Consider the following 12,913-nt stretch of genomic DNA (forward strand, 5'->3'; position numbering starts at 1 on the left):
ACAGTTGGAGAAATGTGCGTGGTTAAGTGTATAAATAAATTCTGCTCTCATGCCTCCCTCGTGTTTAAACAGAGTCTCATAATGCTAACGACAATTATTGTCCATCCTTCCATTGGATCCCTAGCTTCAGCGGTCCAGTAGATGTCGAATTCCATTGTGGCTTAGGGGCTTTCTTCCCTCTCGTCTGATGTATCCACGATGCTTGCTCCTTAATTTTAACTGCTGTGTGGGTGGTTAGCAACACCTGGAATGGACCTTCCCACCCTGGTTTCGGGGCTGAACCTGGAAGAGATCTGACATACACTTAACCACCAGGTTCAATATTGTGCACAGGACCATCAAGACCGTGGGCTCTAGTCCCCTGCGGAGAAGGGATTTGGAGAAGTACTGAGACGACTCAATATGAGTTAGCTGCAGGAAGTCTCGTTTATTGCGCAGTTCTTATTGCTTATATAGACAGTATTTGCCAATAATCCTGAGACCACACCTTTTCTACACCATTATTGGATGATACATAAGCTTGTCATATTTAACAGCTTATTGCAAACAGACACCCGCCTAGCGAAGCTCTGCTCTAAGCAAACACTACTCCCTTATCGTACAGCATAGTTTTCTTATCCTTAACTTCAAGGGCATTCTGCCCTTGAGGCCTAACTTTAGAGCTCCAGTCCTTATTTACACAAGGTTTTCTTTGTGCAGTTTCTTCAAGGATCTGCACTCCGACAATTCCCCCTTTCTTTTCTTGCACGAAGAAAACCCTGTGCACGAGACTGTCAACCCCAGTTACTAGCATGTTGTTTTGGTACAGCCTTGCAAAAGCAGTTTCTAGCACACTACTTCCCTTTCCGAGGGCTTCACTATTTCCGCTATATCCAAGATTCCGCTGAGCAGGAGGGTGTCAGTTGGCAGGGTCATCGCAGAGAAGAGAGGCAGGCACGGCACCTTCAGGGCGTCCCCTGTTTATCCACACAGTGTGCTCTGCAGCCTCCTTCCGCTCCGCTCTGAGCCATCCTTTTTACACCCTCAACAGAGTCTATGAAAAAGGTACTGACATGGCATTGCTGCACGCGTGGTCAGTACGTGCAACAAGGCTGCCCAGTATGTGCTCTGCTGGCTAACAGCGGATTTTTAAGTTGTAACATACTTCTCCTAGCTTCCTTTTTCAAAGTTATGTGCTCACAACTAAGTCTAGTTTGTAATTCTTTGTCATTAATTTGGTACCAGTTAATGCTTCTCCTTCCAGTAGCTCGCTTCTGATTGGAAAAAACACAGAAAGCATATATACGGGCATATATACAAACAACTTTCACACACGTAATATACTAAATCATAAGAAACATAAAGACAGTTTACATATCAATATACATTCCTCTACCACAATTCTCCCCGAATGCTCTCCAAGCCATTGCAACTGTTTGTGGATGAACTCACTATGGTCACGTAGATTAAAACAACACATGCCTTCAAATTCTTCACAGCCGTGTCCTTAAGCCAGAAGCAAAAATCAATAGCCGCACGATTTTGTAAAATAGCATGCCTAAGGCTATTTTGGTCTAGTAGTAGCCGTTCCAAAATTTGAGCGGTGACACCTGCTTGTCCTTCTGACCAGCAGGCCAAATCCTCAATTTGCTTCAATGCTTGGGCTGCCGCCACTCCAGGCGCAACCATAGATTCAAAGACTCGCGCTGCCACAGACCACAGCCGCACCCCATCGCCGCAGCCAGATGCAGGACCTGCACCTGCCCCTGCTCTGCGCAATCGGCGCGGCACATTCAGCCATCGCCTACAACTAGGGCCAACGCTGCCAGCTGGCCAAGACAGCAAGGCCCTCTACAAGCACTCCCCGGGATATCCCGCTAAGCGCGGTCACCGCAAATCGGAAAAACACTGGGGGTAACTCCTTGGCAGCATCGCCATTCCACAGCAGCAAAATTTGCTGGCCTCGATCAAATGACGACCGGGCACCATCTGATTAGACTGTAATCCAATTTTTCCCAGGCTTGATCCGCAATATCTGTCTACCCTAAACAAAACTTTTGTATTGATCATTAGTTGGGGACACGTCTGTCCAGCTGCCACCTTTGAAGATGTTATAGGGAAAACGCCATCCCAAGATTTGAGCAGCTTGGCTTTGGAGGTTTATTATGCTGGCATACTTGTCGCTAAAAACAACACGTGTTTGTGTAGCATGGTTGTTACTGGTATCACCTACAAACTTTGATCCTGGTAAATTTAAATTCTCGTGGGTCCCCAGGCAGCGTGTGATTTAGAGATTGTATCAAACAAGTCGTTACATTAGCAAAAGCATTGCGCGAGCTATAAGAATGATCCTTGACAAATTTCCTTCCCCCAATCCTATAGGCCACTGATGACTACGCACGTGAATCACGCAATATTCAGTTGGTCTCTGTCTTAATGCTGCCCTTAATTCACACATCAGGGAAAACAGTCTTTTGTTTTGTACCTCCTTAATTTCTGCCACTTCTATTCACTCCACAATCCCTAGAACGTACAAAGAATCTGACACTACATTAATTGGGACTGTCATCCAATTCGTTACCGCCCATACTACTGCCCACAGTTCCAACGTTTGTAAGGAATCTTGGGAAGTGCCAAGTAGCACGTGAGTCTTCCACACCTCCCCTTCCTTCCACACAATTCCTGCCTTATGGGCAGCCTTCCCTGCATCCGTATATACCGTTACAGCATCCTCAATGGGTTGCTTCGTAAGTTTTTCTCGCTGCACCCACGTTTGAGTTCCGATCCAGGACAAGATCTTTGACTTAGCAATACCTACTGACACCTTCCCAGGGAAACCCAGTAAACTACTTTGCAACGGTTCAGAATTAGCCAAGTACCACTCAAGTTCCTCTCGCTTCAGTGGTATAAGTACACTTGCTGGTTCTTTCCCTAAGATCTCCCACAACCTTCTTCTGCCTTTCCGAATTACTCGTCCTACCATCTCCACCCTCATCTCAACTGTTTTTTGAGGCTGCAGTGATATAAAAATCCATTCCAACACACCACTTTCCCCATTTTTGCCTTTGGTTGGGTTAAGGCCCCCAGCACGGAGTGTTTGATGTTAATAATTGTGAGGTCAACAGGATGTTCTGGATTCAAGCGCTCAGTCGCACGACAAGTAATTTTCTGGCTGAGTTCCTGTAGCACTTGTCTTTGCCGTTCAGTCAGCGTGACAGGTGCAGCTGTATCCGTGCCTGTTAATAGGGTGCGCAAGGGTAGAAGTTCGTCATTAGTAAACCCTGCTACTGGCCGCAGCCATTGCAAGTCACCCATCAGTTTTTGTGCATCACACAGAGTTCTTATTTCTACATGAAGTTGCAGTTTCTGCAGCTTAATGTGACTGTTCGTGATAACCCATCCAAGGTATTTCCAGGGCGAGCTCTGTTGAATTTTTTCTGGGGCTATACTTAAACCTTTTTTTGCTAAGGTTTTATGAATCCAATCAAGGTCTTGGTGACTTAAAGGTGTTTCTTGCGTGAACAAAATATCGTCCATATAATGATAGATAAATGCCTTTTGATATCGATCTCGGAGAGGCTGCAATGCACTTGCCACATAAAGTTGACAGATTGTCGGACTATTTTTCATACCTTGAGGAAGAACCACCCATTGATATCTTTTTGTTGGTTCCTGCTTATTAATAGCTGGAACAGAAAATGCAAATTTTTTGGAGTCAGCAGGGTGTAGAGGAATTGTGAAGAAACAATCTTTCAAATCAATTATAGTTAACGGCCAATCTTTTGGCAAGACTGCTGGCGATGGAAGTCCAGGCTGTAGAGCTCCCATGGCCTGCATTTTGTTATTAACAGCGCACAGGTCATGTAGTAGATGGTACTTCCCTGATTTCTTTGGAATAACAAAAATTGGCGTGTTCCAGGGGCTAGTGGATGGTACAAGATGCCCCCCATCTAACTGCTCCTTCACCAGCGCATGCGCTTTTTGCAGCCTATCAAGTTTCAGCGGCCACTGATCAACCCACACAGGGTCTTCACTTACCCAGGTAAGCTTGATTGGGGCAGGCTGCTCTGCAGCAGCCGCTGCTGAAAAACCACATCTGGTGACACAAGCATTACCCCGAGCTGATCTAACACATCCCTACCAATTAATGCATTAACGCCAACCGGCAGGGGCATGACGGTAGCAAAAACATGCCCTGTTTTTCCATCAATAGTTATAGATATTCTTTGACTACTTGTTAGAACTTTCACTGTTCCTCCTACACCTTCTACCGCATCTTGTGCTTCTGTGGCAGGCCAATGACTAGGCCACCTACGAACATTAAATATAGTCAGTTCGGCTCCGGAATCTAATAGTACTGGCATTGTTATTACCTCAAGCCCATTATCAATAGTGGCGTTAACAACTGGTCGCTTATTCATTCGTAGAGAGAGCAAAGCTAACCCACCAATGGAACCAAAGCCTTGATCCCCCCTTAATCGTGTAATACTCTGGCTCATATCTTGCACTAGATTTTCCAAAGGAATAATTTGGGCAATTTTGCTACCCTTGGGAATGATCATAGGTGGTTGCATTGCATAGGCTACAATTTGAATATTTCCCATATAATCCGCGTCAACCAACCCTGGGAGGACAATCAACCCTCGTAACTCAGTGGATGATCGACCTATAAGCAAGGCACCTTTGGCTTCACCCTTAACTATAACCGGTCCATTCGTTGTGGTGGGAACACGTTGAGGCTGTTGTGAGGTCAGGATAACTTCTACTGGTGTTGCCAGGTCCAGTCCGAGGCTCCCTCTGGTGGCTGGATGCAAGTTGCAGGAGCAGCTACTTGTGTCGGAGCGCGACTGCTCTTCGCGCTGTTTCCCGGACACCGGCAAGCTGTTGTGGCGTGGGAGGCTATGCTGCAATTGCTGCACCACACAGTTTTTGCGCGGCAACGAGTTCGTCTATGGCCTACCTGGCCGCAACGATAGCACTTATCAATGTTTGTCTTTTTGGTTTTTTGGGTCTTTTTTGTTAAGGGCTTTAAGGCAACTGCTAGTGCTTGAGTGTGCTTTCCCATGGCAGCATTAACGGCTTCTACTACAAAAGCATTTTGTCGTGCCGTTTGATGAATTTCAGGAGCTCAGGCTATCCGTTCAAGCGTTTCCTCTACAGAAGCGTCCCTAGGAAGGCTGACCAATATATTTTTTGTTTTCATGTTGGAATTCTCAAATGCAAAGGTTTTCAAAAGAGTAGTCTTCATTGTTTCTGACAATTCTGCCGCATTTTCCAAAGCTGCAACCAATCTATCGATAAAGGCAGGGAAAGGCTCTGTCAGTCCTTGTTTAATTGTAGTATAATTGGTGCTTTGGGTGAGGTTTGAACTAAACTGAAGGCAGCTCTGGCAGCTTCCATAGACGCTTTATGGAATTCAAAGGGAAAGGCTGCTTGAGCATCTTTTGTGGCATACGGGCCCATTCCCATTAGCATGTCTACTTGTACATTAAGCAAGGGATCACCTTGTTGTCGCGGTTGTTCTGCAATTTTTCGACACTCATTTCTCCATAACTTGTCCCACATAATACCTTCTGAAGGTTTTAAAATAAGCCGAGCTATACTTTTTATGTCCTCTGGAATCATGATATGCGATTTCCACAGATAGTTTAAAACTTGCTTAGTGGGTTCAGAATGCAATCCATATTCAGTCACAGTATTCCTTAATTGCATCAGTAATTTCCAATCAAATGGCGTATGCTGGGCTGCCGGTTGTCCGTTTGGTGCTTGTACTGCCACGACGGGAAACGCCATTGCGTCATTTAGGCTAGCAGCCGTTTGCCAGTCTCCTTGAAGAAGTGCATCTTTAACAACTGCTGTCCACTGGGTGGAGCCCACAGGCTGCACACGTAGATTTTTTCCGACGAACTGCTTTACTCCCTCCAACCCAGAAGGTGAAGCTATTGTTCCAATTCGTCGGGACCCGATGGCTCGCGGGCGCTTAAGTTCCTCCGTCACTACCGGCTGACAACTAACATCCTCTTCCTCCTTCTCATCCTCCCCGGAACTACCTTCGCTTTCCGAGGGGACTTCTGGGCGAGGCTGTCGCGGCCGACAAAAGGCATCCCCTTCCTTCGGAGGCAGTCTGCGCATCACCTCCTTCTCCGGTGGGGCACTAGGCTCCGCAAACTGTCCCGGCGATGGGGCCGAGGGACTAGGCAGTTTTTCCAGCTCTTTTGCAAGTCCTTTTATGGGCACGACAACAGCAGCGGGGGCCGATTGAGCCGGCGAAAAGATTGTTGAGGTGGCCACTGCCCCTAGCTGCTGCATAGTGTGCTCTGAGCTATCGACATTAAGGTGCCGGGCAGCTGCAGCCGCGACCGACTGCTCCATATGGTATTTCTTTAAACAATTAGTGACATCTCTCCATGAACTCTGTAATTTCTTAGCTGTTTTATTGCCATCTACAACAGAGTCCCACAAATCATCTCCATACCGCCGCCATGAAATAGGTATTTGGATCTTTAAAGTGTCCTTTAGCAATGCCCCACCGTGACTAGGGAGGCTAACATCTTTTTTTCCAAGTTTTAATCCATGCTTCTCTAAGAAGCTTCCCAACAATGACAATGCAACATCCCGTTCCATCGTCTTACCGCGACAGTGGATCCTGCAGATCGTCTGGCTTTCCCCTATAGGCCGCCTGAAGTAGATCCGCCCGGCTTTCCCCGATGGGCCGCCTGAAGTCGCCGTCCTTCCCCCACTAAAACAATGCTCATTCAAAACAAGCAATAGACATCCCGAGCGAAACGATAGTGAGTCCAGCTCATTCTTCCTGTCCCTGTTCGGGCACCATAATGTGGAGAAGGGATTTGGAGAAGTACTGAGACGACTCAATATGAGGTAGCTGCAGGAAGTTTCGTTTATTGCGCAGTTCTTATTGCTTATATAGACAGTTTTCACCAGTAATCCTGAGACCACGCCTTTTCTACACCATTATTGGATGATACATACGCTTGTCATATTTAACAGCTTATTTCAAACAGACACCCGCCTAGCGAAGCTCTGCTCTAAGCAAACACTACTCCCTTATCATACAGCATAGTTTTCTTATCCTTAACTTCAAGGGCATTCTGCCCTTGAGGCCTAACTTTAGAGCTCCAGTCCTTATTTACACAAGGTTTTCTTTGTGCAGTTTCTTCAAGGATCTGCACTCCGACAGTCCCCCAGCTTTATTTCTCGAAGCTGCTTTTGCAAACTTATTCTACAATCAGTTAACATCTCCTCCCCAATTTGAGGTGATGTTTGCGCCTGTATGACGGAGGATCTCCCATACACTACTTCAAAGGAATTTAGCCCTTCCTTGGTTCTGGGCTTGGTTCTAATTCTCGGGAGCGCTAAAGGCAATGATTGGGGCTAAGATAAACCATCTTCCTGTCCTCAATAACTTGTGGTTTAAAATCAAGGGATTCATCTTTTCTATCTGACCACTCGATGGAGGATTATATGGGGTATGAAGTTGCTAATCTATTCTCAAAAGTTTATTAACTTGTTGAACAACCTTTGTAATGAAGCATGGCCTCCAATCTGATGAGATTATGGCAGGAACCCTAAATCTCAGTATGATTTTTTTGTAACAATGCTTTGGTTACTTCCCTGGCTTTATCAGTTTGGCAAGGGAATGTTTCTGGCCGCCCAGAGAAGGTGTCTGTCAAGACCAACAGGTCTCGAAACCCCCCCTTTTCTTGGCAGTTTTGAAAACCCAATTTTACCACTGTTGTCCTGGATAATTCCCTTTCCCTGATGGACCGGGCCAAGCTTTAGTTCTTGTCTTGGGATCATTCTGCAAAGAAACCTCGCACTGCCGTGTCATTTGTTTCATAGCGGTATAGAGATTTTGGGCGAATATCAGCTTACTCAGCTATTTAGAGAGGGTCTTTTTTTTTCAATGGGATTTTCGATGCTCTGCCATAAGTGCGGCCCATAGCAATGCAAGGGGTATTCTTGGTTTACCTTGTGGAGTTTTTGCCCACCTATCTTTTCCTCTCTTTCCCCCTAGGTCTTCAGTTAACTTCTGATCTTTTTCAGAGTACCTGGCTTCACAATCAGTTTGTATTTTACTGTCTGGGACCAAAAGCTGCAACCCTAAATCATTTCTTTCAGCCGCCCTTTTGGCTTCTCGGTCCGCCATGGACTTGCCTCATTCCTCAGCGGTGTTTCCTTTTTGTTGAGCTTTATAATGCATAATAGCTATCTTTTGGGGCAGTTGCACCGCCTCCAGGCGTTTGAGAATTCCTTCGGTATGGTTGATGTGTTTCCCTTGGGTGGATAGCAGTCCTTTTTCAACTTTCAACTTCCCTACTTTCAGCTTAGCCGGTTAGCACCTCATGGGGATTCGAACCCCAAACCTTCCAGGGACGAGCACCAAGGCTTCTTTACCTCGCGTAGGACGTCTCCTCACGCCTCACAGGTATCCCCTTCCTTAATTAAAACAGACCTTGTCCGCCGCTGATGGTCCTTGCCTGTCCCCACAGTGACCTGAGTGAGTTGGGAGTCTAAATACAATAGAAAAAAAACCCTCCAGTAGCGAGCTGGTGAGAACTCTGTGGCTCCCTGGCTTAAAACAACGCGCAGACAAATCCAGCAGCTGGCTGGTGAGGTCTTTATGGGACACGCAGTTTAGCGCCCAGGGACACCAGGGACACAGAACACCGCCCGTGTGATCATTCCAGCTTTATTTAGAGGCCGGGCCGCAGTGGCGGTGGTGGCCGGGGGAGTCAGGGACACTGGCTCCCCAGGACACCCACCCCTGTGGCCAGCTCAGTGGCGGCGGCGGCTGCGTGTCGCACGCCGCCGGCCGCGCGCGCCATAGGGGCGGCTGCGTGCCCCGGGCCGGCGTCGCCTCCTCACGTGCCGGCGGCGAGGGCTGCTTCGAGAGCGGCTCCTCCCGCGGCGGTGACGGTGACGCCGGCTGCTCGCGCGGCTCGTGCTGCAACGAGCTCGCACCATGCTGGGACGAGCCAAGCCGGGTGGCTGGGCACCCCCACCCCACCTTTATAGGGGTGCCGGGGCGGGGCCCTTTGTGACACGGCAGCGTTCCGTGGGCAGCCTCGCCAGTGACATCACAACGTCCCCACAGGAGCAGCCACCCACACGCTCACAAAAACAGGTTTTGAAGCCCCTGAGGGCTGCTAAGTGGCAGAAGCACTTCTCAGAAAAAAAATAATCCCCCGTCACCCGACAGTGTGACACTCGGTAGAGAAGGGCACCGCAGCCCTGCAGTGGCTCAAAGAACGGACCTGGGCATCCCTCGAGGGGTGCTCGTGAGAAGCAGCGCGAGAAAGAAAGAGAGCTTCTGGAAGCCAAAGACAAAGAAACAATGGCTCAAAACCAACAGCCTCGTTTGAACCAACACGGCGGAGCTCGCTTGTGCTGTTCTTATCAGCCAGAAATGCCTTGATGTGTACCGACTGCACAGGGACAGTGTCAAATACGGCGCATCCATTGCACGGCGCGTTGGACTACGAAAGATTTCCCTGTGTCACTCCCAGAAGCACGAGGTGCTGTCAGGATGAAACAAGGGACGGCCACGGCAGAGAGGAGACTGAGCAAAGGCAGGCGGCGTTGGGGGATTTTAGGCACAGGAACAGGACAGAATGTTTTTTCCCTACCAAGCTCTAATTTTTCATGAAATTTCCGTTTCTTGACAACATTTCAATGCAAACAGCGTGACAGCCCCGGCAGTCCCTGCCCTCTGTCTCCCCCTCCCGCCCCCCAACACACACACGCTCCGACCGGCGGAACCGGCGCGGGTTTCCCCTCCACCGGGAGATTTCCAGACCGGGCGTCCCGTTCCCAGGTCCAGGTCCCGGCGCTCACCGGCTTTTGGTTTTGGCTTTATGGTGAGGTGCAGAAACAGACTCTGCAACTCGTGGAGAGTTGTAAAGCAGGTACATCTATTGCGGCGCTGGGTGCAAGGGGATCTCTCCTCCTCCACAAGCTTGCACACTGTGCCGCGGGGCAGCCAATTCTTTAGTCCACAGAATTACACCTATTCATTGGTATAGGCTGGGCTATTGCAATTAGTTCTGAGAACAGGCATAACTTCTGGAGATGGATTCTAAGAACTGGTCCTCCTCTCATCGCATGCGCTCTTCCTTCTGGTGGTTGTCTGTTGGGGTCTTTTGGAGGAAGGTTCACAGTCTTCTTCGCTGTGTACTTTTCCCCTTTCCTTGGCTGGCTGGGTTCCCCACCGCAGAAGCGGCTTTAAGCAGACGGCTGGTCAGTCGTTGCTTACAGACAAGACAGTTCTGGCTCTGTCCCTGCACTTGTGTTACCGAAAATCCAGAGTAAGAAACTTTTCAACACCAATGGGATGTAGATATGTGGACACTTCTTTATTGCGGCACCGGATACATGGGGGATATCTCCTCCTAGTATGAACATCTTGCACTGAAATTAAACTTCTTATCTAGAGCTTACATATGCAAATCCGTTAGGTAATCATACATAAACATATTATTTCCCAAAAATCATTAGCATATTCTCCTCCTATTTCTGATTCTGCGCAATAAAAGTTAGAATAATCTAGAAATGAGTCTGGGGTGTAATATGGGTAGGTGGTCTGTGAGTCGGTGGTCACAATCTCCCCCTGCCGGAATTATCTTTTGCTTAAGTTCACGGTTTCTGGCAGGTACCCATGGACCATTACGAAACCGTTACGGTTGGTTTTCTTCATTTTCATTAATCTAGACCTTGATAGCTACATGCATTCTTCTAGTTCTATGTAGGTATCATAAATCAGTTTACAAATCAACTTGTGCTTTGTACTACATGTTCTTACTAAATGATTCTGACCTATCCCTTTGGTCCTGGTACAGGGCTATACAGGGAGTTTCATAGCAGCATGTGATTACTGTACGAGCATATTTTTCATTAAAATATTTCTTATAATTCTATATTATTAAAATCAACTACAAACCATATTAATTACAAACTATTGATTAAATTTTAATTACCAAAATTCTAAGTATCAGTAACAATCTGAAGCCACAATAACTCCCTATTCAGATGCTCTGGCAAGCGGTGATTTTCCTTAGAGAAGTTCCCCAGAGATCAGCACAGCAAAGAACAAGAAACCAGCGCCTGAATTCCCACAGGTATTTCTGCTGCAAGAAATCTTCAGTCCTACCCCTAGTGCCCCCGTAGGCATTGCCACCGGGTTGCTGCTCTTGGGACAGCTCCTGCTTCCAAAAGTGAACCAGAACCATTGGTGCCGTTCCCTGCTTAAACTCAGGGATGAAATCTCATGTTTTCAACAGCTGGATACTGCCTGGGAAGGTGATGGGATGATCCTACACCTGAAGTGGAGAATTCTGCACGACTTTTGGGATGGAGTTAACATTTCGGAGATGCCAAATATTTACCTTTATAACCGAAGGTGCAGAGGGCCCTAAAAGTATTTCCAGTTTTGCAGCAGATGGCCTGTGTGCTGTGTGACGCGCTGTCACTGCTCTGTCTCAGCTCTTCCAATGCTAAATGCGGTAACAGCCAACTTGTTCACATGAGGAAAGCACGTTTTTTGAAAAATAAACCCCTTCTCTTCTTCCTCCTTCTCCTCCTTGTCCTCCTCCTCCTTGTCGTCTTCTTCCCCATCTTCCTCTTCCCTGTCCTCCTCTTCCTCCTCTTCTTCCCCCTCTGCCTCCTCTTCCTCCTCCTCTTCCTCTTCTTTTTCCTCCTGCTCCTCTTCTCCCTCCTTCTCTTCCCTCTCATTCTCTTACCCCTTCACCTCTTCCTCCTCCTTCTCTTCGTCCCTCCTCCTTCCCCTATACAGCACATGCTGAGGAAACATGGCTTTCCACAGGAGGACAAAACCCTGACACTAGCACAGCTCAAAGGCTGAGCCCTCCGTCTGAAGCAGGACATGCTCCTCAACTAGATAGCTGCAAATCTTTTCAAGGTGAGCAATACCTCTTCATTTCCCAGTGGAAATTTTTTGGCTCCTTGTATTCCTTCTTAGAAATGCCTGATCAATTTCCTTTGGAAAAACATGCTGAAACAGAAGAGCCTGAAAACAACAGTTCCCCATCAGAGAGAAGATCCATCCGGCACATTCCCCTGTCACCTAAGTGGCCAACCATCAATGTCTAAAGCAGACGAGATGAGCAGGCCATGGTCAGAGCTTCTCAGGCAGAACTCCAGGCGTAACATAGCACAACTGGACTCTTCTCTCTTTTCTCCCTTCTCTCAGCAGCAGTTGAATGACAAAGCTTGTTCCGCTGTGCTCCTTGGCCAGGGATGCAGGAAAAGCGCTCTGGTGCTGCCCTGCGTGGGTCTGGCACGCGGGCAGAGCTGGGAAGTAGCAGCTGCGGATGCGGCAGTGAGCCTGGGGCCCTTCCCAGAACGGGCTGTTCTGCACAGGCACCAACCCCCGGGGAAACGCAGCCCGGGGAAGAGCAGAGCTCCGGCTCCAACCCTGCCATGGAAAAGAGAGGCCGAGAGAGCCGGGGCACGATGGCGCCCGGGAGAGAGGGGCAGAGCAGCAGTGAGAAGTGGCCGGAAGGGCCGGAGGTGCCCCGGCACGGGGGCCGTGCTCCATGCCACAGAGGACAAGAAGCAGCCCCCGGGGCCACCGTGGGGCCGCCCTGGGAGTCTAAGGGCGGTCTTCCTCCTCCCAGATGCAGGGCATGAGGGCCACCTCCGTGGAGCAGGAGCAGCAGCCCCTGGCTCAAAAGGGTCCAAGGAGCCCCAGCAAGGGGCCTTGCTCCATGCTGCAGAGGAAGGCAAAAACCCCCAGGGACACTTGCTGGCCCAGCGTGGGGGAAGAAAAGCCTTCCTCCCCCCAGCTGCGGGGCACGAGAGGGGATCTTCGTGGTGCATGAGCAGCAGGCGGTGAGCCAGCCAAAAGGGACCGGAGGAGCCCTGACAAGTGGTCTTGCTCAATGCTGCAGAGGAAGGC

The sequence above is a fragment of the Tauraco erythrolophus genome, unplaced genomic scaffold (assembly GCF_009769465.1).
Source record: "Tauraco erythrolophus isolate bTauEry1 unplaced genomic scaffold, bTauEry1.pri scaffold_55_arrow_ctg1, whole genome shotgun sequence".
NCBI classification, from domain to species: Eukaryota; Metazoa; Chordata; class Aves; order Musophagiformes; family Musophagidae; genus Tauraco; species Tauraco erythrolophus.